The sequence below is a fragment of the Lissotriton vulgaris genome, chromosome 1_1 (genome assembly GCF_964263255.1).
Source record: "Lissotriton vulgaris chromosome 1_1, aLisVul1.2, whole genome shotgun sequence".
Classification (NCBI taxonomy): Eukaryota; Metazoa; Chordata; class Amphibia; order Caudata; family Salamandridae; genus Lissotriton; species Lissotriton vulgaris.
The window spans coordinates 1,961,756,213-1,961,780,300 of NC_141685.1; the positions used below are offsets into that span (position 1 = coordinate 1,961,756,213).

The window sequence follows — 24,088 nt, forward strand, 5'->3', positions numbered from 1 at the left end:
AGGCGACTTTTGGCGCAGGAAACTGCAGATGGGCCGGTAGCGCTGGGGCCAAGTCAATCCCTCTCTGCAGTCTCCCCTGCTAGGCGTCTTCTTTTGTCCTTCTCCTCCGTAGGGTGCGGGAATCTGTCTTCTTGGTTTAGGGCTGGCCCCTAAATACTGTATTTAGGGAGCATTTTAGGGGTCTCGAGGTCAGTAGCCAATGGCTACTGACTTTAGGGTGACTACACCCTTGGTGTGCTCACCCCACATGGGGGAGTGAGTACAATCCCTAATCCTGATTGGGGAGTGCCTGCCATCTGCAAGATGGCGGGCACTGAAGAGTGGGATTCACCTCGCCTCCCCCACCAGTGGGGTGGGGTTGGTAGTGGTGGGCACACCTTCTGGGATGGGTAATCTTTCCAGCCGAAAAGGAGGGGAGACAGGAAGGGGGCCTGCTCCTGACAGCAGGAAAGCTGGGGGTCACATTACAAAGGTTGCCAGGCCTTTGAAGTTTCCCTGCCACCGATGGCTGTCCTTGGTCTGGGGAGGTATGAACACCTCCGCCCAGGAGAGGCTTTGTTTCTGGGCTCAGGGAGCGAAGGCTCCCACCCTAGGGGTCCAGAAACATGCCTCTTGGTGGCAGGCTGGTGTGTACCAGTCAGGGAACCCACCAGAGGCTGCTCGCTTTTCAGGGGGCATCTCTAAGATTTTTCATTAAATCACACACTGGCATCAGTGTGGGTTTAATGTGCTGAGAAGTTTGATACCAAACTTTTCAGTTTTCAGTAGCCATATGGTGCTGTGGAGTTCGTAATGACATACTCCCAGCACCATATACTCTTACTGGCAGCACTGCATTTACAATATCTAAGAATGGACTTAGACATTGTAGGGGTACAGGGCTCATGCACCTGTACCCTCACCACTGGTATAGAGCACCCAGCTAGAGGGGTGACTGATCTATGCCAGGGCAATGGGTTGTAGGCACACCGGGATGAGTGTCATGTCGACTCTTCACTTTGTTTTACACCAAAAGACGCAGCCTGCAATGGCAGTTTGTGTGTAAAGGTACAGGGCCCCTAAGGGTGGCACAATAAGTGATGCAACCCTTAGAGGTCTTCCCTGGTAACAGTGCCCTGAGGTACCATTTACCAGGGGCTGACCTGTGGCCAGAGATGCCAATTGGGTTTGGGTACAGTTTTGGGGGAAAGAACACAGGCCCTGGGAACCAGATTGGCAGGGACCCCGGTCACATCAAGTGGAATGTGCATCAGTAGTCTGGCAAAAAGTGGGGGGATTACTGCAACAGAACTCCAGCTGGTCACAGTGAGGTACTAAGCACATACCATTTGAGGTTAATTTATAACCAAGGAAAAGAACACTTAGGAAAGCAATGTGAGATTTTGAAAAAGCTTAACTTGTAACCAAGGTCAGCAAACACAAAATTATGCGATCCACTAACTAACTGAGATTTTAATTCATCTGTCAAGTATATGTCATTAACACAGTACAAAGCATCAGGGTCAAACTCATGGAGAACAGACAACTCAAGCAGCAAAAACGCTGGGGCTATTTTTATACCCCAGAGGTAAATGGGCATATCGCTGTTGGGAGACAAGGGTGGTAAATGCAGACCAATTATCTCTAGAGCCAAATTGTGACCGGAAAAAACTATTCGGAATGTGGCTTTCCATTTTTTATAACAATATTGTTAATCAGAGCAGTACTGTGTGTATTTTGGACAGCAAAAGTGAGAGTATGACTATTCAAATATCAATAATCTAATACAATACAAAAAGGCTTATCAGGTTTTGAAACCAGAAAAGGAAGATTATTCATCTGTGAGACACAGGGTCTAATTATTCCTTGGTATCCCAACTCACTAAGAATGTCTTGAACGAGGGGCGTGGCTAGCGGCCAAGCATGGCGGCAGCATAGTGTGAGAGCTCCCGAGGGCACTGCGGCCTAATCATTAATCCGGCATACAAATCCGTCACACTACTCACCGCAGCGGCAGTATCCGGGTCCGGGTTCGAAGCGGCATCATCCGACCCAATCCTGGCGAGAAACGGAGGCTGGGGACTGCCTAACCACGCACTGGCGTACTTGGGCCTGTGACCGGAAAAGAGCATCGGCCTTGCCTGATCCTCCGGCCCCGGCGGAAGTGAGGCCGGGCCAGCTTGATTTTGAAGACTCTCCCCTGCGCCCTGTCCGGAGCACAAAAACGCTCGTCGACGAGACAGACACAGTCGAGAAACCTTCTGGGACACTGCCGAGGGGTGCAACCAACAGGTACGCCTGCCGACATCTACACACTGCTGCCAAAGGGAGACGGCGCTGGCGGAAGCGGGCAGAGGACGGTGCGGCCGGCGGCATTCCACACGACTGTGCGACGCCCCGGGGGGGCTGCGATCTGCTTGGAGCGGCTGCGGCTGAAAGAGAACGGCCGTGACGGGTGAGGAGAGCTTCACTCACCCTCTACAGCGGCGCGGCCGAACACACATGGAGCTAGCCTGCGGCGGTGGATGCGGATGCCCCCGGGGTCCCGCGAGTCACAGTACTCACACGAGGAGAAGCACCGGAGGAGCTAAAAACCTTCATCCTGGCCCAGTGGCAACGGCAGTCCTGACCCGGAGGGGGTGTAGCGGTGGGGACACCAAGCGGGAGGGACCCTGGTGTGACTCCGGCCGGACCAGTGGCGCTGGCGCCGTGTGTGACCCGCCAGCGATGCTACTGATACCCAACATGACACTCTGCCTGGCAACGCAACAACAAACCTGACCCAGCCCAGAAAGCCCAGCATAAGGGTAAGCAGAGCCGTCCCTGCTCGAGGCGCAATCAGAGGCGGGTTGCGACACGGCGCACTTGGCACTGAGAATAGCGGCGTGGAGAACCGCAGTCACTGCAACCGGTTTAGCGGCCTACCGGACGGAAACGGCCTGAAAAACACCTATCACAGGTGCTTGGCGAGACTGAAGAGGGGTCTGTGCTGCATCGACAGGTGTGCAACGGCAGGCTAGTAAATATCCGGATTGTCCAAGACGTGCTGGACGCCCCTACCACCAGAGAAAAAAAGCTCTTCCAGGCACACGAAATCGCGGGGCCCACGACGGCCCGCTATTCCCTGGCCCACGCACACGGGACAAAGGTCGTCACGAAACGCTGACCGCGGTGCAGTAAGGGACAAAACCGGTCTCCGCAGGCCCCGAGCCATGGCGGGCAAAGGAACTAGGAGTGGGTCGACACAGGCCAAGTTGGATAAGTTTGCCTACAGCCAACACGGACAATCGCAAAGCAATGGGCGAAACTCCACGGGTACTACCCAAGAAACGGAAGGGACCAAGAAAGTAACACTGGAGGACATTATGAGAACCCTCTCAGAAGTCAAAACTACAGTAGGCTCCATGTCCTCTGAGGTCACGCTGCTACGAGCGGACTTCCAAAAAATGACTGAAAGAGTATCCCAGGTGGAGGTGGTCACGAAATCTCTTGTAGAAGACACATCGGAACTGCAAATAGCCATGGAACGTATGGAAAAAGTCACCAGACTTCTACAGGATAAGCTGGACGACCAAGAAGGGCGTTCTCGAAGAAATAATGTACGCATCCTTGGGCTTCCGGAGACAGAGGGGAAGGGAGCAATGGACATCTACATCGAAGATCTCATAAAAAACAAACTGCAACCCAAAGGTCTGTCCCACTTCTTTTCAGTGGAAAGGGCGCACAGGGTCCCTGGCGGAACACCCAAACCAGGAGCCACACCACGGCCTGTGTTGGCCAGACTCTTCAATTTTAGAGACAGGGATGCAATCCTACAAGCAGCGAGAGTCTCACCACCTGTTAAGATTCAAAACGCAACCCTGGCCTTCTTCCCGGACAACACAGCGGAGGTGGCCAGACGCCGCAAATCATTTACAGAGGTGAAAAAAGCACTATGGGACAGAGAATTGCCATACTCTATGCTGTTTCCTGCCAAATTACGGATCGTTGCCGATGGGAAGGCGTGGTTTTTCGACAAGCCAGAAGCTGCACAGGATTGGCTTGATGGTTGGAGGCAAGTGGGGCAACATCACCGTCCACACAGGGATCGGCCTAATCATCGTACCGGCAAGCAAATGGGCAGACAGACCGACCATTCGACTCATCAAGACGGCATGGAAGGAACAGAATCTGACATAGCGCAAGATCCGCTTGACTCTAGACAACCAGCTCCGGTCTGAAGACTGACAACATATGGGTGGGACTGAATGCGACGCGATGGACCTTGGACCTGGTGCAGCCGAGTAGGGTGGGCGCAGCTGGTGCCTGTAGGGAACTCACCAACCCCACGAGCAAGTAAGATAGTTGGGGAAGGACTAAAGCACTCTGCACGGTTGGGGAAACGGGAGGGGGTTTGTCCGTGGAGCAGGGAGGGGGGATAGGAGTAAAGTTTTATTGTTCACATTTCTGTTCATAGTCATCACTCAACCCACAAGATATACTAATACTCCAAGTATCAACATACTCCTACGCATCATCACGAAACGCAACGTCTGCATTGAGCCTGGCGACACATTACACATGGTACTGTCCCAACGATTAAATGGTCCGACCACTTCATGCTACACCCACTGAGGGTACCCCTGTAACTGTGGAAGTGCCCCCACTACGCCTGCTAACCTGGAACGTTAGAGGCTTAGGGAATAAAATAAAAAGGGGCTTGGTCCTACAAGCCATTAAACGCCAGAGCCCAGATTTAGTACTACTCCAGGAGACACACCTTACAGGGACAATGTGTAAGGCGCTTGATAGGCGCGGCTATACGATGGCAATACATGCGGAATTCACTACAGGTTCCAGGGGGACGGGGATCCTAATAAAAAAAGACATCGCCCTTTATAATAACACACCGCACGACGGACGACCAGGGTCGTTTCGCAGCTATACATGGCCAGTGGGAGGGCAGGCCACTCAATGTAGTCTCCGTATACATCCCCTCGGCACTCCACTCCGTAGCATTGCCTGCCCTGGGTAAGTTCCTCCTAGACCTTCCTGAAGGCGATACGATCATAGGGGGGGGGGACCTAAATGCAATAATAGACCCTACGCTGGATACCTTTCCCACCAGAGACCGCTCAAGAGGAACTGCATCACTCCCTGACTTTCTAGAAGCATTGGGCATTACAGACGTGTGGCGACACCTACACCCCGCGGCAACTCAATACACTTTTTACTCCGCCGTACACAATAGCCTATCACGCATAGACTACTTTTTATTCCTGGGGGTTGGGATCTGTGGACAAAATAGACATCCTGCCTAGAGGTATATCTGACCATTCAACAATCTCTCTATCTCTTACCACCAGAGAAAAGAAATGCGCTAGAATCTACCCAATATACCCGAATTATTTAAAAGTCCCTAAGATCCGGAAGAAACTTAAACTAGCAACAACGCATTACTTTGATGAGAACGCTGGAACGGTGGCCTCGCCATCAGTCCTGTGGGAAGCGTATAAAACGGTCCTCCGGGGTGCAGCAATAGCAGCAATAACGGGACACAAACGGGACACAAACGGGATTCCCGGCGAGACCTCACAGAGATAGAACTGGCACTCAACGACGCGAACACTACTCATATGGCGGATCCCACCCCGGCCACAGCACACACACACTGCAGTTGCGGCAGCGACAATACCAGGCCCACCTCAAAACGACAGTTCAGGGCTACATCGCAAACACTGCACATAGAATTTATGATGTGGGCGACAAAGCGGGGAAAATGCTGGCGTGGTTGGATAGGAGAGGGGGAGGTGCGAGGGGTATTCAGAGGCTCCACTCCCATGACGGCCAGATGCTGACACACCCAGAGGAAATTGTGCGCACCCTGGCAAATCATTTTCAAAAGATATACACCCCAGACCATGTCGTCACTGAACAGACGGCGTCGATCTCACTTGAAGACATTGCCATTCCCAGTATAACACAAGATGCTATGCGAGACCTAGAGGTAGACCCGACAGAGGATGAAATTCAGTTGGCGATTCAGGCACTACAATCAGGCAAAGCGCTGGGTCCCAACGGACTGCCCGTGGAATGGTATAAATCGATGACCTTAGAGCTTAGTAGACCCCTACTAGACATGTATATGGAGAGCCTGGAAAGGGCGGAATTACCGCTTGATCAACGCACGGCCACGATTGTAGCCATACCTAAGCCGGGAAAACCTCCAACAGAATGTACCTCATATCGCCCAATATCCCTGCTTAATGTAGAGGCCAAGGTGCTGGCTAAACTTCTGGCCAACCGTTTGATGCCACACCTACACACCCTGATCCACCCTGACCAATCAGGCTTTATGCCCCACAGAAGTACAGCACTGAATCTCCGAAGGGTTCATGGGGTACTGGCTCGTTCGCACCTCCTCTCGGAAAAGGCTGTAATTCTCTCCCTCAACGCCAAAATGGCTTTCGATCTAGTAGAGTGGGAATATCTTTTTGTGGTGCTTGCACGTATGGGCTTTGGGCCGAAATATATAGCCTGGATACGACTACTTTACACGAAACCGGTTGCGCAGGTGGTGGCCAACGGCCACATTTCGCCGACGTTCCCGTTGGGCAGGGGGACTAGGCAGGGGTGCCCCTTGTCACCCTTACTTTTTGCGTTCGTGCTCGAACCCTTGGCAATCCTGATTAGGACAACGCCCTTATTCAAAGGTATTAAATGGGAGGAAGGATGGGAGGATAAAATCTCCCTATATGCGGACGACATGCTCATTTATATGGTTGAACCTGACCACGGAATCCCAGCCTTGTTGGATCTCTGCAACACGCACGGGAAGTCATCAGGCTATACCCTGAATTGGTCAAAATCGGTGATATACACACTGAAGGGCCCGGCACCGAGGCTGCAGGAAGATTGCCCTTAGGCATCGCCGACGACCTCCTTTAAATACCTGGGCATCGTCGTCACAAATAATGAAGCAGACATCTTTGCCAATAACTTAAAACCACCTATGGATCGCCTACATGCAGACGTTAAGCACTGGGCAACCTTGCCCCTGACCCTTCTAGGGAGGGCAGCTCTGTATAAAATGATGGCACTTCCCAGGTTCCTATATGTACTCGAAAACACCCCGCATCTTGTCCCACCGCGATATTTCAAGCAAATTGCTGCGTTAGTCTCCAACCTACTCTGGAATAATGGCCCGGCACGTATAGCCTACGACAAATTGGTAAAAAGTTGGTATGAGGGAGGGATTGCGCTGCCCAACATTCAACTATATTACTGGGCAGCTCAACTTAAAATAATTAACCAATGGATCCATGCCCAGAGAGACGATCCAGCATATCGGGCAGACTGGTCACAGCTGGGGACGGACTGCATGCTCTCAGTGCTATATAATAAATCTCAACTTAAAAATTTGATTGGTCCAACACGACACACGGCGGCCTTATGGCACATAGCACAGGCACGACCGGGCTGGAAAGGAAGAATCACCAAAATGACACCACTGTCGGACACAAGGTCACTGGGGAACCTTAGATTGTATAAAGGATTTACACAATGGGACTGCATAGGCATCTCCACAGTAGGGGACCTGTGGGACAAGGACACGGTAATAGCGTTTCCACAGCTTCAGCAGCAGTACGGCCTCGGACCCACTGAAACATTTAGATCCGTACAAATTAGACATGCACTGCTCCGAGCGATTCCAGTGGGCACTGACATACCAGAATCCTCACAACTGGAGGATAGACTACTGACAGACTTTATGCAACAAAGCGCGACCTCCCTCACATACAAAAAACTGATCAACAACTTGGAGGACCACACACTGAAACTCAAAGAAAAATGGGTGGGTGAGATAGGTGAGGCAGATGAATCGGAATGGAATGAGGCACTTGCCTCCCCGAGAGAGGTGGGCATTTCGGCAAAGTTCAGACTAGTGCAACTCAAAATTTTACACCGCATCTATTACACTAGGACACTGCTTCACAAAATACATAGGGCACCACATCCCTTTTGCTTGAGGGTTTGCGGGGAGGAGGGAACACTATTTCATACACTATGGGACTGCCCACAGATACAAGAATTCTGGAAGCAAATAATGCGTACAATCTCCCAAACGCTTAAGATTTCCATTTTGCCAGAGCCACGCAAGTGCCTCTTGAACATCTGGGACCCCAACGACCTAGATGGATATTTGACTAATTTGGGCTACACTGGCCATGACAGTGGCTAAGCGAGATATTGAGCAGAAGTGGGAGGCTCCAGAACTGCCCACTGCGAACAGATGGGCTAAAAACATGGATATACTGATGGTTACGGAAAGGGCAGTGTATGTCCTTCGAGCTTGCCCCCGCAAATGGAACAAGGTGTGGGCGGCATGGAATGTCTATAGAGGAGAAATAAGTGAACCTTTGCCGGAAGGAGACGAACTGGACTCCGAGGGGGAGGATGAGTAAAGAATTGGGCGGAGGGAGTCTACCAGAACGGACCACATGAAGTGACGCTCTGCAACAATTTCATGGAGCGGTACCTAAGGGGCGTGGAGACTTGCTGATGAGGGGAGTTATGTGGAAAGCATACGAGAGTGATGACTCATGTTTGGGGTTATTTCTTAGAATTTATAAGATGGGGGCTCGCGTTAGGCAACACACAGCAGAAGAAACTTTGATAAACTCCTGTGACTACTGTATGGACATATGAGAACGATTACATAAGTTTTAGTTTGGGTAGGTTAAGTCACGAATTGAGATTACGCACTACATGTTGTAAACTACAGTTATATGAATATGCAAAAACAAGACAAAAAGCTTGAATGTGTTGTACTAAATGCATAATATGCCTTCATGTTAATAAAGATTTTCAAAAAAAAAAAAAAGAATGTCTTTAACAGACGCTTTGACTTCACGTTTGATAGGATACTGAGGTTGAGGAGTGAACCATAAAGGGATTACATAGAAAGAAAAATCTTTATGCCATCCAGCATGATTGCGATATAAAGCAGGGGCCAAGCAAGGGCCCATTCAAAAGCATAAGTCTGTTTAACTGCGTCTGGAGCCAAATGTGAAAATGAAGGGGGGATAACATCCTCAGACCTGGGGCCAAGCAAGAATAAAAGGAGGCCAATCCACCGCCACCAACAGAATATCATAAGAAGTTAAATTGTCCCTAAAGATAGCGTTAATGGTGTGTTTGGTGTCGCCTTCAAAATGAATATTTAAGTGATAAGAGTCTGTCGGGAGGTGCAACACGGGTTTCAACTATGAGGAAGGTTTCAGTTGCTCTCATTGTCTGGGGCATATTTTGCTGTTAAGGCTGCACCTTTCTTTACCGGGAAAGGGGGCTGTTAAGGAGGTGGTTGATTCCCCATCTTGATTTTCACGTTGAAAGTACATTGTGTGTCTCATTTATGTGGTACGTACTCTTCTTGTCTACGATCAAATTGTCCTCCCCTGTCGTACTGTGGATCAGACGAGTCCTGAAAGGAACAAGGAGAACGAGTCCTGAAAGGAACAAGGAGAACGAGTATCAGGAACCTGAAAGCGATCAGGAGTTTTCATTTTGGAGCGTTCACGAAAGTCAAAAGGTCGCTCCGAGAATTCCGGTGGCGGTGTATCACCACGAGGTCTACTCTTTTGTTGGGGTTGTTTAGATTTATCTCATGTTTTCTTTGAAAAATCACGTGCAGGACAAGCAACTTTGTCAGAAGCTGGTTTTACTGGGGTAGAGACTGACGGTCTGGTCCCCAAACTTTTACGGCCTAAGGACGTATACACCTGTGAAATAATAATGGGCAACTCGTGCTCACTGTCCACAATTGCTACTGCTTCACCTTTAACATTAGAAAGAATCATTTCGGGGACAACTGGAAAATTACCAATCAGTTTCATCCCCAAATCTTGGGCAGGACCTGCCCCATGTTCATTCTGTATTTGTTTCAGGACGTTCGGCAGAACGCCCATCTGGGCAGTGGCATAAAAGAGTGTATACACTGTGGGAAACAGCCCCCCAGGTGTTGCAGTCGACTAAAGGGGAAACCAGACCATTAAGCAAACACATAGTTAAAATTCTTAGTTTTTCCTGTTCCTGTAGACCTATGAGGAGGAACACAGCATCCAGTTGATCAATTTTCTGGGCAACCCATATTGGAATGTCCTCACGATTAGGTGGGTGTTTGCACATAACCGAATTCGCAATAAATGGTCTTTTTACAAGACCTGCAGCCCTAGGAGGACCCACCAAAAAGGCACGAGAAATAATTGTATTAAGAGTCTATTTATATGAAGGACTTGTTTATACAAGGCTCACATTTTAGCCAAATTCAGGGCAGCTACATTTGGGAAAGGGCTGCAAGTGTACGCCAGGTGGCCCGGTCATTACTTAAGGGACCCATACGAACGATGCCGTGGACATGCAGAACGGAGTCATTAAACCAAGTCTGGTGTTCCCAGACCGTAAGTGGAATTTCAAGAAGTGCATAAGGACGATAAGCATTTGGCACTGCAGCTACATATAAGAATGAAACATATCATTTGTGTTGACAGCGGGAAAGGTGACCCATGAATAAAATAACTTTGAAGCAGTATGCTGCATCTACTTCAATCACACAAAACACAAGGGTCCCACATTAGGGACACCATGCACAAGCAAGTGTTGAGTAACAGCAGGGCGGCAAGTAGCAGCAATGGCTACAGCCTTAATTAATAAGCAAAGGATTTAAAAAAGGCAGCACAAAAGAGTGTATATTCCTTTAACTTCCAAGCTTGAAAAACCAACAAAAATGGGTGTGTCCTAAACACTGTGGAGGAGAAGCCCCAAGCACCACTGACATCTTTCGCAAGACTGTGCAAGGGTATTGTGGACAAGCAGAAGCGCTACTCAGGGTTCTCCCAAATAAGTACCAGACCAAACGGTGGCGTCATGCGGCAGGGATTCTGCTTAGGAACAGAACTATGCTTGGGACTGTAGAACATCAGTAGTTAGGAACTAGGTTTCCATAGCACCACAGTACCATGAACCTGAGTTTGACTAGCCATAGTGTCTTGCTTGCCCTCTTACTCATAACCAGAGGAGCAAGTGAATTGACACCCAGGTCACTACACTACTGACTCTCTCAGGGTGGTCGAAATGAGCTAAAGAACTATGATGGATTCAAACCAGATCTGTGACTGGAGGGGAGTGTCTGAAAAGTTTCAGCGCTCCATCCATCATCTCCTTGTGTTTAGGGTCTGAAGAGCCCCAACTGCCTTCGCCATGTGTGTGTCCTTCTTGATCTTTTCTAACATCTGATCAACCTGAGGCCCGAAAAGGTGGGCCCCATCCAAGGGCAGGTTGATCAGATGCTGCTGGACTTCTGGCTTAAAGCCAGAGAAACAGAGGCAGGCAAGACTGAGAATAAGGATGCTAGTGTGAATATCGCTGGTGGTGTTGGAAATAGTCTGACCCTCTACAACTAATTCTTGTGGCAGCCGCCTATAATGAGCCAGGAGGTGTTGGATCTGGTCACCCATCTCATCCCACTGGGCCTTGTCATACCTGGAGATTAAGCCGACAAAGTTGGCGACGAGCCAGTGGGTGGCAGATTAAATGCCCACCCGTTTCCCCCCGCGTTGATCTTTTTACTCTCCTTCTATGGTGGCGGGGCATCCTCAGTACCTTGGGCATCAGCTTGTTTATGTGCAGAATGTATGATCAACAAGTCTGGTGTAAACTGACTTTGTATGTAAAATGGGTCAGAGGGCTCATACTTTTTACCAACCCTTGGAGTGAGCACTCTAGCTTTGGCAAGGTCATTAAAGGTTTCCTAGGCGGTCTTTAACAAGCCCTTGAGCATGGGGAGATATTAAATAGAACAATGGGTGTTGGAAAGTGTTTCGATAGGAAACTCATTTTCCTCACAAACAGTGTGGAGATCTACCTTATGGGAGGTGGGTAGGTAGCTGGGTCTATGTTGCAGTAATCTTCCTACCCACTTTTTGCTAGATTTCTGATGCACCTTCAGTTGATGTGCCCTGGTTCCCTGCTAATCAGGTTTCCAGGGCCTGTGTTCTTTCCCAAAACTGTACCCCCCAATTGGCAACTCTATCGACAAATGCAAGTCCCTTGTAAAAGGTACCCGTGGTACCAAGGACACTGTGACCAGGGAAGGCCTCTAATGGCTTCAGCACATATTGTTCCACCCTTAGTGGTCCTGTACATACACACACACACACACCCATCCCCCCACTCCCCCATCCCCCCAACCTACCCACCCACCCATTGCAGGCTGCGTGTTTTGGTGAAGCAAAAAGTGAGAAGTCCACATGGCACACATACCTGTGTGCCATGTCGCAAACCCACTGCTTATGGTATAGGTAAGACACCCTCCTCTAGCTGGGTGCACTATACCACTGGTGAAGGTACAGTTGAGAGCACTGTACCCCTACAGTGTGTAGTATTTTATACCTCTGGCCAGACTGGTCCTTCTCCTCTTTCATCGCGTGCAATGCCTCTAGAATGTTACAGTGTTATGATGCTCAGTGGAATGTTGGGTGTCTCAAGAAAGGCACAGTTGAGACGGGCGGAGCTGCCTGGTGATTGCTCCTGGTGGGGCTTGTACTTTATTACTTCTGGAATCAACAACTTATATTTAATCTTCAATATCTTCAAACCAACCTGACATACATACTTCAACTTGTCCGGTTTCATTACTACAATTTTATGGCGCCGATTTTATCTTACCCTCATCGTGCTCAACACAAGAATTCAATTTTCAAGAAGGCAAGATATTCAAAAAGCTTCATCAATCTTCAGACTTTACACAAAGCCTCACCAGTGACCATTTCACTGGTCGCCCCAACATACATACGCCAGATCCCTCTTCAATTTAACTTCAAACCCACACTACTGTAACCTCAACACTACAACAGCACCACCTCAACAAGGAAGGTAAACTGGTGGTTGCCTGTGTGTGTCAGCAAAACACACAAGATGATGGACAGAATGTTGCACAATGGCAAAACATTCACCCCAGTCACAGATCTGGGTTTAATCCATCGTTATTTTGCTCACCAAGCCACCCCAGTTCAGACATGGCCATCAGTCTTGACCCTGTGCCTCATGGGAACAGTCTAGCCTGAACTGCCAAACCATGTCTTCGCTGGACCGGAATCAAGCATCCTAGGACCGGTTTCTGGCTATCAGCCGTCTTCAGCCAGGATAGCTTGACTCCAGTGGCTTAGTGAGCAAGGAACCCACGTCTGGCCCTTCCCACATAGGGTGAACAGCAAAACACACAAGATGATGGACGGAATGGCAAAACATTCACCCCAGTCACAGATCTGGGTTTAATACATCGTTATTTTGCTCACCAAGCCACCCCAGTTCAGACATGGCCATATGCAAATTCCGGAGAAGTGTGGCTCACCGGTTAGAGGAGGCAGACCCGGACGCAGAGGTCAGACCCGGGACCAGGGTTCCATTCCGACGCGGCAGGGTCCTGAGCTCAAAATGTCCACGGACTCGATAATTCTCGCCTCGGTGCCTACTCGAATCATGGGTTTACACTCTGCAACTCTGGGCAATAGCTTGCTTAATCTCCACTACGGCCCCACCGCGATGGGATGCCTGGCTTTCACCTTGGGGATGCCCGGTAGGGGTTCTCTCACAGGGAAAAGCCAGGACGGGTTCCCAAAGCAAGCGCCTTGAGACCTTACGGTGAAAGGCGCTATATAAGAACGTATGATTTACGATTTTATTTACGGTCCAGGAAAGACATGGCTTGGCAGTTTGTGCTGGACTGTTCCCATGAGGCACAGGGTCAAGGCTGATTTGCATATGGCCATGTCTGAACTGGGGTGGTGTGGAGTGCAAAAAAAGATGGATTTATGCCCAGATCTCTGGACTGGGGTGAACGTATGACATTGTTCTGCATTCTGTCCATCAACTGTTTTTGCATTTGTCACCCCGAGTGGGATGGGTATGCTCAGACGTGAGTCCCATGCTCTCCACACCATTGAGTCAAGCTATCCTGGCTGAAGACAGCTGATAGCCAGGAACCGGTCCTAGGATGCTAGATTCCGGTCCAGGAATGACATGGCTTGGCAGTTCGGGCTGGACTGTTCCCATGAGGCACAGGGTCAAGGCTGATTTGCATATGGCCATGTCTGAACAGGAGTGGTGTGGAGTGCAAAAAAACGATAGATTTAGGCCCAGATCTCTGTACTGGGGTGAATGTATGACATTGTTCTGCATTCTGTCCGTCAACTGTTGTTTTTGCCTGTGATTGTCTCCCGTGCGTAGTAAGGTGTTCAAGTTATGCACATATCAACTTCAACCAAACAAGTGTGGTCAATTGTTTATGTGAAGTGCTGCAGTGGGGTAGGCAAGAGTTTGTGTTCAACAACGGAGCAGCATTTCTCCAGTGTCTCGACACTACAATAATGGACTTCAGTCCAACCTGCCAGTTCCTGCTTCTTGCCTTTTCCTGCCATCTCCTGCTGTGCTCCCAGTATCTCAACTTCTACCTCCACAAGCAAGGTAATAACTCTGGCTGTGTTTGTGATCAATACCTTTTTGACAAGCTTTGTCTGTGCACAGTTAATTTCACTTTTACTACGATGTTAAACTGCCTCAATAAATCAAGGGTTGCCAGTTCGTGCGGCCACGACGTCTAGCTGTGGGTGCTACATGACGTTTTCAAGTGCATCTTGCATCTACAATAGGAGCAGAAATCTCTACATAGGGTCCTGTACTAAAACGGGCCTGTCAAAATACTGTTAACTGTGAACATATTTTACGAGGTAAACATTGCACGAAACTGAGCTGTGCACATTTACAACGTTGATACTTCAAATCAAGCAGTTATGCAGTTAACCAGAAATGAACTTCTGGGGTAAGTCTATTTTTACTCAATTGTGGCCCCTGTCGTCCCCTCGACATTTTGGCAGTTCAAACGGTCTGAAGAAATGGCAATATTTTTTTTGTAAACACCATGTACAAACCAGATTCTTCAACTCAAGTGTGTTCCCAAAATATTTAACATCAATGGAAGCGTAGACAACTTCTCTACCACCTTCCAGAGGATAAGCCTGACTCAAAGTGCTTCCCTAGAATCAACAAAGCTGCCAGCTTTGCTGTATGTGGTGGGACAGTGTTTTTCTATGCATCATAACATCAGAGGAAGTGTTGCCTAGGACTTTTTGTTTCACTCAGTATTTTCTGGCAATCCACAAACTGTGTTTCCATAAGATGTCAACCGCTCTGTACGGCGTCAAATGTGCGAAGGCAACTCTATTGTTCGATTTGTGACCAGTGTCACATTTTGCGACATGCTTTGTTTTGCCTGGAAACAGCTGTTCATGTGCAGTGTCGGACCGGCATGCACAACACCGGAGCGGCATTTTCCAGTGTGTCGGTTTAACATGAACTGACTTCGCACAACATTACTAGTGTCTCTATGCGGCTTTCGGGTAAGCCTATTTTCCTAATTTTTTTGGGGCCCGGCCGACCGCTCGACATTTTGGGAGTTCAAATGCCCGTTTGAAAACTCTTCACGAGCCACCTGTTGCGCATTCTCCCTGCGCGTTCCTTATTTCAAAAGATGAAACGCAAAAGCCTCTGCACCTGGAGTCTTACCTGTTTCCAGCGAAACCTCGTGCAGCCCATGTGACGTTTGTCTTTTGGAATCTTCTATGTCGTGAGGTCTTCGCGACTGCCTACTCCTGCTTGACGTTTGGATGTATAAACGTGCCGGGATCCACCTGACACTACATGTGTACTTGGGTTTAACTATTTACTTCACGTCTTTGCTAGCAATCTTCAAAGACAGCTCCTCAAGTGTACAACTGCTCAATTTTAAAATCATCTTTAATACCCATGGACAGGGATCGATATTTCTACAGAACATTTTGATCTAGTGTTGTCACCTAGTTCACTTTCTTAAGGGACTTCAATGCACGGTTGATTTCTTCACCCTTGGTGTTTGTTCAAATTCTATGACCTATTCTATCTATGCCCGTTTTACTATATGCAGTTTGCTTAGGACCGTTATGTATTTTGTGTTTCAGTTTCCTCAATTATTTTCTTAATTGTTATTCTTTTGTGATATTGCATGTGTGTGATTTCGATCTCTCTCTATTGTGTGCATATTTGCAGCTTAATTACACACTCCTTGTCTTCAATTACTCTATTTTTCGAAATATTCAATTTGTGCAACTTTACTCAATTTCAACGTGTGCAGTATTCTCAAGAGGTATTACAAATTTCAACAACTCGAGTTTTTAATTTTTATAGGGGTGCGCTCTGCAACCTTTCCATTGACAGAGCTAGTTTGTATGGTGTTTAAACCTTTTCTGTGTTTAGTTGGACTTATTGTTCTATTTAGGGGACGGTGACTGGTTCCATTCTCCCTTCAAGTCAAAGTACAATCCAAGTGAAATGTAGGCTAATGCAAATGATGGTTACTTTTTTTTAATGTTTTCCCTCACAGGATTTTACATTATGTTATTTCCATGCAACTCAATTCTATTGTTCTATTGTCTCAATAATTTTCAATGTGCATGCATGCGTGCTGTTTCCCTAGCTTGGGATTGTACACCTCAATTCGCGCCGATTCTACTTGTATTCTTACATTGTGTTGTACTCTCCACTGTACTCACGGTTTCAAAATGGTCACCCTCAACAGTTCATTACTCAAATTGTTTTCCAATGTTTTTTCCAATGTGTGACCTTTACCAAGTTTTCAATTTGGGGTTTCTGCCTCTCAATTTTTCAATGTGTTTTCAGTGTGTGACCTTTATGAGATTGTCGATATGCGGGTTTATCTCTCTCAATTCTTCAATAATTTTCAATGTATGACTTTTATGAGGTTGCCAACATGGGGTTACTCCTTTATTCATCAATATACTTTCTATGTTTGACCTTTACCAGGTTGTCACTATGCATTCATTCTTCTCAATTTTTCAATGTGTGACTCTTTACGAGGTCGTCTTGTATGCAAGGGATACATTGTAAGGGTCTATTCGAAAGTTATCTACATTATATTTTATTGCTAATTTAGGGTAGTATGAAGGATTATTTGGTGTTCTTTCCTCTGCTTCGCTGCTAGCTATTTCCATTTACTCTATGCCTGTCTCCTTTCAAACTTTTCCTGTCAGTGGGTGTCTGGAGCAAATCTTGGGTTTCTTGTCACTTTTTCTTGCTCGTTTTTTTACAGGAAAGGGTGGAAGCATACTTATTTATGTGTTTGTACCTTTCGGTGGTCTCTTCCCACTCTTTCTACCTTCTTGTTCTTTCCCTGCAGTTTTCGCTATTTACCAGTTCCTGAGTGTCAGTGTTTTACTTCTCTACTGTTCTATACGTTGTTGGGTTAGGGAAGAAAGGGAGATATGTAGTAATTTATACCTCTGTCCATACTTGTCCTTCTCCTCTTTCATCACATGCAATGCCTCTAGAATGTTACAGTGTTATGATGCTCTGTGGAATGTTGGGTGTCTCTAAAGAAAGGCCCAGATTAGATGGGCTGAGATGCCTGCTGGCTGCTCCTGCTGGGGCTTGTACTTTATTACTTCTGGACTCAACTACTTATCTTCAAGAAACCAACATGACATACTTCAACTTGCCCGGTTTCATTACTACACAGTGTCTAAATCAATTCTTAGACATTGTAGGTACAGTAAAGCCATAAAACAGTATATGGTCCGAGTTTGTCATCACGAACTCCACAGCACCATAATGGCTTTACTGAATTCTGGGAAGGTTGGTATTAAACTTCTCAGCATAATAAACCCACACTGATGTGGGATTTATTCTACAATGCACTCAGAGGGCATCTTAGAAATGCGCCCTGAAAAACGACCAGTCTGTGGTGGGTTCCTTGACTGGTACACACCAGCCTGCCACCACAAGACATGTTTCTGGACCCCCTGGGTGGGAGCCTTCACTCCCTGAGCCCAGAATCAAAGCCTTTCGAGAGCGGAGGTGTTCACACCTCCCCAGGCCAGGAAGAGCCATCCATGGCAGGGGAGCTTCAAAGACCTTGCTGCCTTTGTAACCCAAACCCCAGCCTCTCCTGCTTGAAAGCAGGCCCCCTTCCTGTCTCCCCCCCCTTTTCAGAGGGAATACAGACTGGAAAAAAGGTACAGCCCAGAAGGTGTGCCCACCTCTACCAACCGCACCCCTCAGGTGGGGGAGGCAAGGTGAAGCCCACAGTTCAGTGCCGGTCATCTTGCAGATGGCAGGCACTCCCCAATCAGCATTAGGGATTAGGGATTGTGCCTAATCCCCCATGTGGGGTGGGCACTCCAAGGGTGTAGTCCCCCTAAAGTCAGTAGCCATTGGCTACTTACCTCAAGACCCGTAAAATGCCCTCTAAATATAATATTTAGGGGGCAGCCCTAAAATCAAGAACACAGATTCCCGCACCCTATGAAGGAGGACAAAAGAAGATGCCCAGAGAAGAACTTACTTGGCACCAGATCTACCGGCCCGTCCGCAGTTTCCGGAGATCCTGCGCCAAAAGTCCGCCCGGAAGACTTCCTGAACCGAGCCTACAGCCAAAATCCAAAACCAGCAACTCCCATTGAAAACAACATGGCACCAAATGCCAAAACAGCACACTACACCTGGAAGCCCCTGTGCCGCTGTGGGTACACCTTGTGTGCTCAACAGGATCCACCTTGCCCTGACACTAACACCAGGAGCTTTGCTACCACAACCTCATGGCCTGCTTGTGGGCAGCCACCACCCTGAGGCTCCCTATTCCCTATTGGATAACATTGGGACTCAGCACTCTACACCCAGCAGCCCTAGTGCCGCTGAGGGTGCTTTGAGAGTGCATCCTCCACCCTGGGGGAACCCTGGGTCTAACCCCAGAATACCAACTCCAAAATCCAAGTACATACCGATAAACCGATAACACTGTTTTATCCTATAGGACTGCATGGACTGCTTTTCTGTGAAAAATCTTTTTTAGTGTAGAGTTTGTTTGAATGAAAAGACTAAGAAACTGCATATGTGTGAAAACTGAATTACTTACCTTTTGCCTAGGAAATGTGATATCTAGGTATATCACACTAATTAACAAAAGTAACTTAAAAAGTAATACAAGAAGTAACATACACAGTAATATAAAGTAACTGGCAAGTAATTTTGACTTACCTGTAAATCAACCAACTGAATTTTAACCTGCATTCAATTGTAATTCACTGCATAAATTTTGCCAAGTATTATTCTACCCAACTGTATCAGGCCTGGCTTTGATCTAGAAAATAAAATATAACTAAATAATATTTTCATACTTTGTTTTCGGAGTTGTCTTTGAGTGTGTGACATCATTTTTTGCCTGAGTGTGTACAATAAATGCTTAACACTACCCTCTGATAAAGCCTTACTGCTCGCCCACACTACCACCAATAAAGAGTAAGTTATGTTCTGCTTTTACCTCTGCCTACCCTTGGGGTTCCACTGTACTCTGTGCACACTATACATTACTTTGGTTTAGTATATATAGAGCCAGCTTCCTATAAGGTGACACCCTATGAATAACCTCATGGTAAGAGGTGGTGTTGTCCGGAGGGGATGGGGGCCAGCTTTGTTGAGTACAAGTCTGGATCCGTGTCCCTGGGGGAACAATCTTATCATCCCAGAGCTTATCTCTGGGATCAGGGTCATATGGAGCTTCAGAAGGGTCTAAAATATGTGGAGGAGTACTCTCTCTGTAGGATGAGCGTGAGGAACCCTCTGGCAAAGGTGGGGGGTGAAGGAGGAAGAGGAGGTAGAGAGGGGCTAGAAGGTAGAGGACTACTGCCCCTATCTTGATGTTTCTTGAGAGTTGGTCTGGGCTCCAGCTGATCCTCAAAAGTAAATTTTTACGAGGCAGTGTCTCCTGCACATTGGCAGTGGTTTAGCAGATATCTTGCCCATTTGCAGGTGGATAAACAGTCTGTTTTGTGCCTTCTGTCAAACTCCACCTGGAGGCGCTGCAGAATTAGAAGGTTCTGCTCCTCTGAGTTCCGAAAAAAAAGAATGAGCATTGGATGGTCAACTGGATGCCAAAGGCTGTTTTGGCTTCAAATCAGGTCTCGATGCAGAGTTGTGTTTTGCCTCTGAAGAACCAATCAGCACCAACACCGAGAGGTCTGATGGCATTGAGGTAGTCATTGGCCCAAAAGAAGCCCTGGGCATGTGAAGCTGTTTTGGTGCTGGAGATGGAGTCGGAGTCTGCAAGGGAGCCTTAAGATGGTGCTGTCCAAGGCTGGGAGGCAATTCCAGACTGGAAACTTGCTGGGTTGTGGGCTTAACTCCCAACTCCTGGAAGGGTGGTAAATGACCTGTTGTCGGGATCGATGTGGAACCTTACTCACAGTCAACATCTTAGGACATTGGCCTGGCAGGGGCTGCTGGTCTTTGGTCTCAGAGCCCAAAGGAGAACTTGGTTCAGAGCTGAAAGAAGTTGGTTGGTTGGTGGATCGGGCGATATCTACTTGTCCTTCAACAGCCTCTCTGAACATGTTGGTGGTATCATCATCTTGTTGTGGTGCCGTCAAGAAAGTCCACAATCGAGTTGGTAGCTGATGGTTTTTTATGGACTGGAAGGCCAGGCAGAGCATGAGGCCCCATTGTGCTCCGGCGGCAAGCAGAGGTTGCAGAATGAGTTGTGATTGGTCAATGGGTACTTCGAGTGGCACTGTAGACAATACTGAAAATGTATTCTTTCAATAACTGTCTGTGCATTCTGGAGGACGAAGACCGACGAGAAGGGCCCAAGTGGGGCGGGACCCTAAAATGGGCATTGGCGAGATCCCAGACACGGAACCAACGAAGACGAAACAACTGCAAGAAAACACAATGATCTCTTACCAATGGGAGTAGCAGCACAGAAAGGCTGTGTCGGCTCTGAGCTGTATCGAAACACGTCCAAACCAAATGGCGGAAGAATACAACCTAACATTGAAGCAGGTGAGCATTATCTGTCATAGTAGGAGTCACTCTATTTCATGACGCAAAGACTTCTTCGAAGTAAAACAAGTTGTACACATTCAAGCCCAAAACTAGATGGCGGGAGTATGTAGAGCATGTGTATGTACAGCTACACATACCACAAGCAAAGGCACTCAAAACTTGCATCTCGACTCCGAATAAGTAAACATTTCGAACAAGAAAGAATCACTCACTATCTGCCAGGCACTTTAGACAAACCCTTCTATGCAATGGATAGTCACCCAATTGGGGTTCGGTCCCATTTACTCATTAGAAAGCCAACCTTAATTCTATGAATCTCTCTTTCTTAATCTTTTAATATTTATACTCTGTTCCAATGAGTTTCATGTCAATTACACTTCTAAAGCTTATTGATGTCCTACTCAGTAGATCTAGGGTGGAATGAGGACCACATTTCTACATTGTTCAATGTAAAACGTTTTAAATGAACATCTTTAACCAAGCTCATGTTTTACAAAGCTACTTGCTCATTCAAGCTATTAGAAAACATATTTTAAGTATAATTATCAGAGCAAGCCATTTCCACTTTAGTTATACCCAGATTTTCAACTAAATAGCCATACTGATGCAACCAAAACTAAATTGCACTGAATGTTGACAATGCATCCAAAATAATCTTACCTTGGGCTGAAAGCTTGGAAAATTACAAAAGGAGAATGCCTGATTCCTCCATGTACAGCTTTATGTTTGAAAGTTTCTAAATAAAAATGCCCAATCATAACTGCCAAAAACTGATACTTTTGCAAGAATCTTTAGCTTTACCAGTCAGAAATGTCCCATTAAATCAAATACAAAATAAATATCTAACCAACGTTAGATCACGGTACAGGCCTTGATTGGTTCACGGCTTGATTATGCCAATGTACTATACCTAGGCCTCCCTGAGTATCTCCTCACCTGTCTACAAACTGTTCAAAACTCGGCCGCACAAGCAATCTTTGGCCTCAGTCGTAGGTCCAACACTTCTGCTCTTTTAAACTCGCTACATTGGATGCCAGTGCGCAAACGCATTCTTTTCAAGACTCTCACTATGGCATTTAAATCCCTCCACGGCACTGGCGCCTCCTATTTAAGGAAAAGAGTATGCTTTTACCATCCTTCCAGATCCCTACCATCCGCCTCTCTAGCGTTGGCTATTGTACAATTAAACGAGCTCGTATTGGGAGACGCTCTTATAAACGTTTGGCACCCCAACTGTGGAACAAATTGCCATTGTCTCTCCGGAAGCTAGACAACCTGCTCTCTTTCAGGAAGGAGCTCAAAACATGGTTGTTTGGACAATAGCCTTCTGCGATTTACGGTTTCTGCCCTGCAGGTCTGATAGCGCCGGGACACTCTGCCAGAGTAGCTGGGCGCTCTCCAAGACTCCCTTTAACATAACATAACAATCACTGTGTGTAGTAATGGACAACACTACATTAAAGGATGATAGGTTCTTTATTACTAAGTAAACACATGGATGTCGTCAGCTGTCTTCTGTCGGTGGCGCTGCTCTGTCAACATTCTAGAGCGAGCGCCGCTTGACACATGGAGCATACCAAGTACAGCCGTAAGGGAGGGGGAAAAGGGCACAAGGTGAAGAATCAGGTCAAGGGGCAAGTTACAACACATCATCCTCCCTATAGAACAGACAATAGAAAATGAGAACTATACTGGACAATACGGAAACCTAAAGTAGCTATCTCATTAGAAACTGTTTTTGCCATTGGGGGGCGTGCCTTTGCCTACCACTTCTCCTGTCCAATCTAGTCTCCCCTCTGACGTCTCCACCCTCATACCTAGCGGTGTGTGGCCTGGAAACCTCTCTCCCTGCTGGCACTACCCTATCCTGGCTCCACATTCTTCCATCTTCCATGACTACTGAATTCTTGTTAAGAGTCTTGATCGTGCTGGGGGCATAGAATTTGTCTCCTCCTATTCTCAGTCTTTCCGGTTTTTTTACATACACTCTTTGACCTTGCTGGAATCCTCTCTCCTTAGCTCCCCACTTCTTGTCATACCATTCTTTGTATTTGCGTTGATTGGCTTCAATCTTCCTCTTGATCACCTGGGGGTCAGTTTCCACAATTTGACTTCTTCCCATCCAACTGGGTGTGAGCTTAGTGCCTGCTTTCCTTCCTCTCAGTAGCTCGAAGGGTGTGCATCCTGTGGTAGACTTGGGCGTGGTATGGTAGGCCCACAGCATGTCCCTTAACGTTTCCTCAATGTTCCGTCCCGCTTGTTTTGCCAGTTGTATGCACTCTTTAACCATGCGGTTTACTCTTTCCACCTTGCCGTTAGCCTTGGGGCAGTACAGTGGCGTGCGGACATGTGCAATGGAACAGTCCTTGAGGAATTCCTTCATTTCTTCAGATATAAGCTGTACGCCATTATCCGTCACCAGAGTCTCAGGCACACCTTCTCTTGAGAACACCTCTCTCATGAACTCGATGATCGTTCGGGTGTTCACGTTGTGGACTACCTTGTAGGTCACCCAACTAGAATAGTAGTCCACCATGACAATGAGGTACCAGTCTTGGGGCCCTCTTCCATGTATCGGCCCAGTTATGTCCAAGCCGAGCTTGTTCCACGGAGCTTCAGGTACCTCCACAGGTGCCAAAGGTGATCTTCTCACGGTCTTGGACTTGTCGCTCCAGCTGCATGCGTAGCAATCACGCACTTTGTCCTCCATCTCACTGTCCATCATAGGGAACCAGTAGTCCGTACGAAGTCTGGCTTTGCTCAGGCTCCTTCCCAAGTGACCTTCGTGAGCCAGCTCCACTATTTGGTTTCTCAGTGCTTCTGGGGGAACCAGTTTCCCGGACTTCAATATTAAGTCTCCCTCCACTGATAGATCCTCTCTCACGTTCCAATATGGCTGGATCTCGCTCTCCATGTCTTTGCACTTCTTCGGCCATCCCGTGAGTATGAACCTCTTTACTTTCTTCAGTGTCTCATCCTGACCCATTTGACTTTTCCATGTGTCCTTTTCTATGGCTGCTAGCCGCAACTCCAGGACTGGGTCACCTCTAATCTTCTCCTCCGCCACTTCCTCCGCCGGCGCTCTCGATAGGAAATCAGCTACCCTATTCTGCTGTCCTGGAATGTATGACACTCTGAAATTGTAGGCTTGTAATCCTACTGCCCATTTGGCTATACGCGGCGT

General features: G+C 47.6%; 1 protein-coding gene across 3 annotated transcripts in view; it reads right to left on the reverse strand.

Moving 5' to 3' along the window:
- DMTF1 (cyclin D binding myb like transcription factor 1) overlaps nucleotides 1-24,088 on the reverse strand; it is a 482,730-nt gene that overhangs the window by 369,444 nt on the left and 89,198 nt on the right. The gene's annotated exons all lie outside the window — the stretch shown is intronic.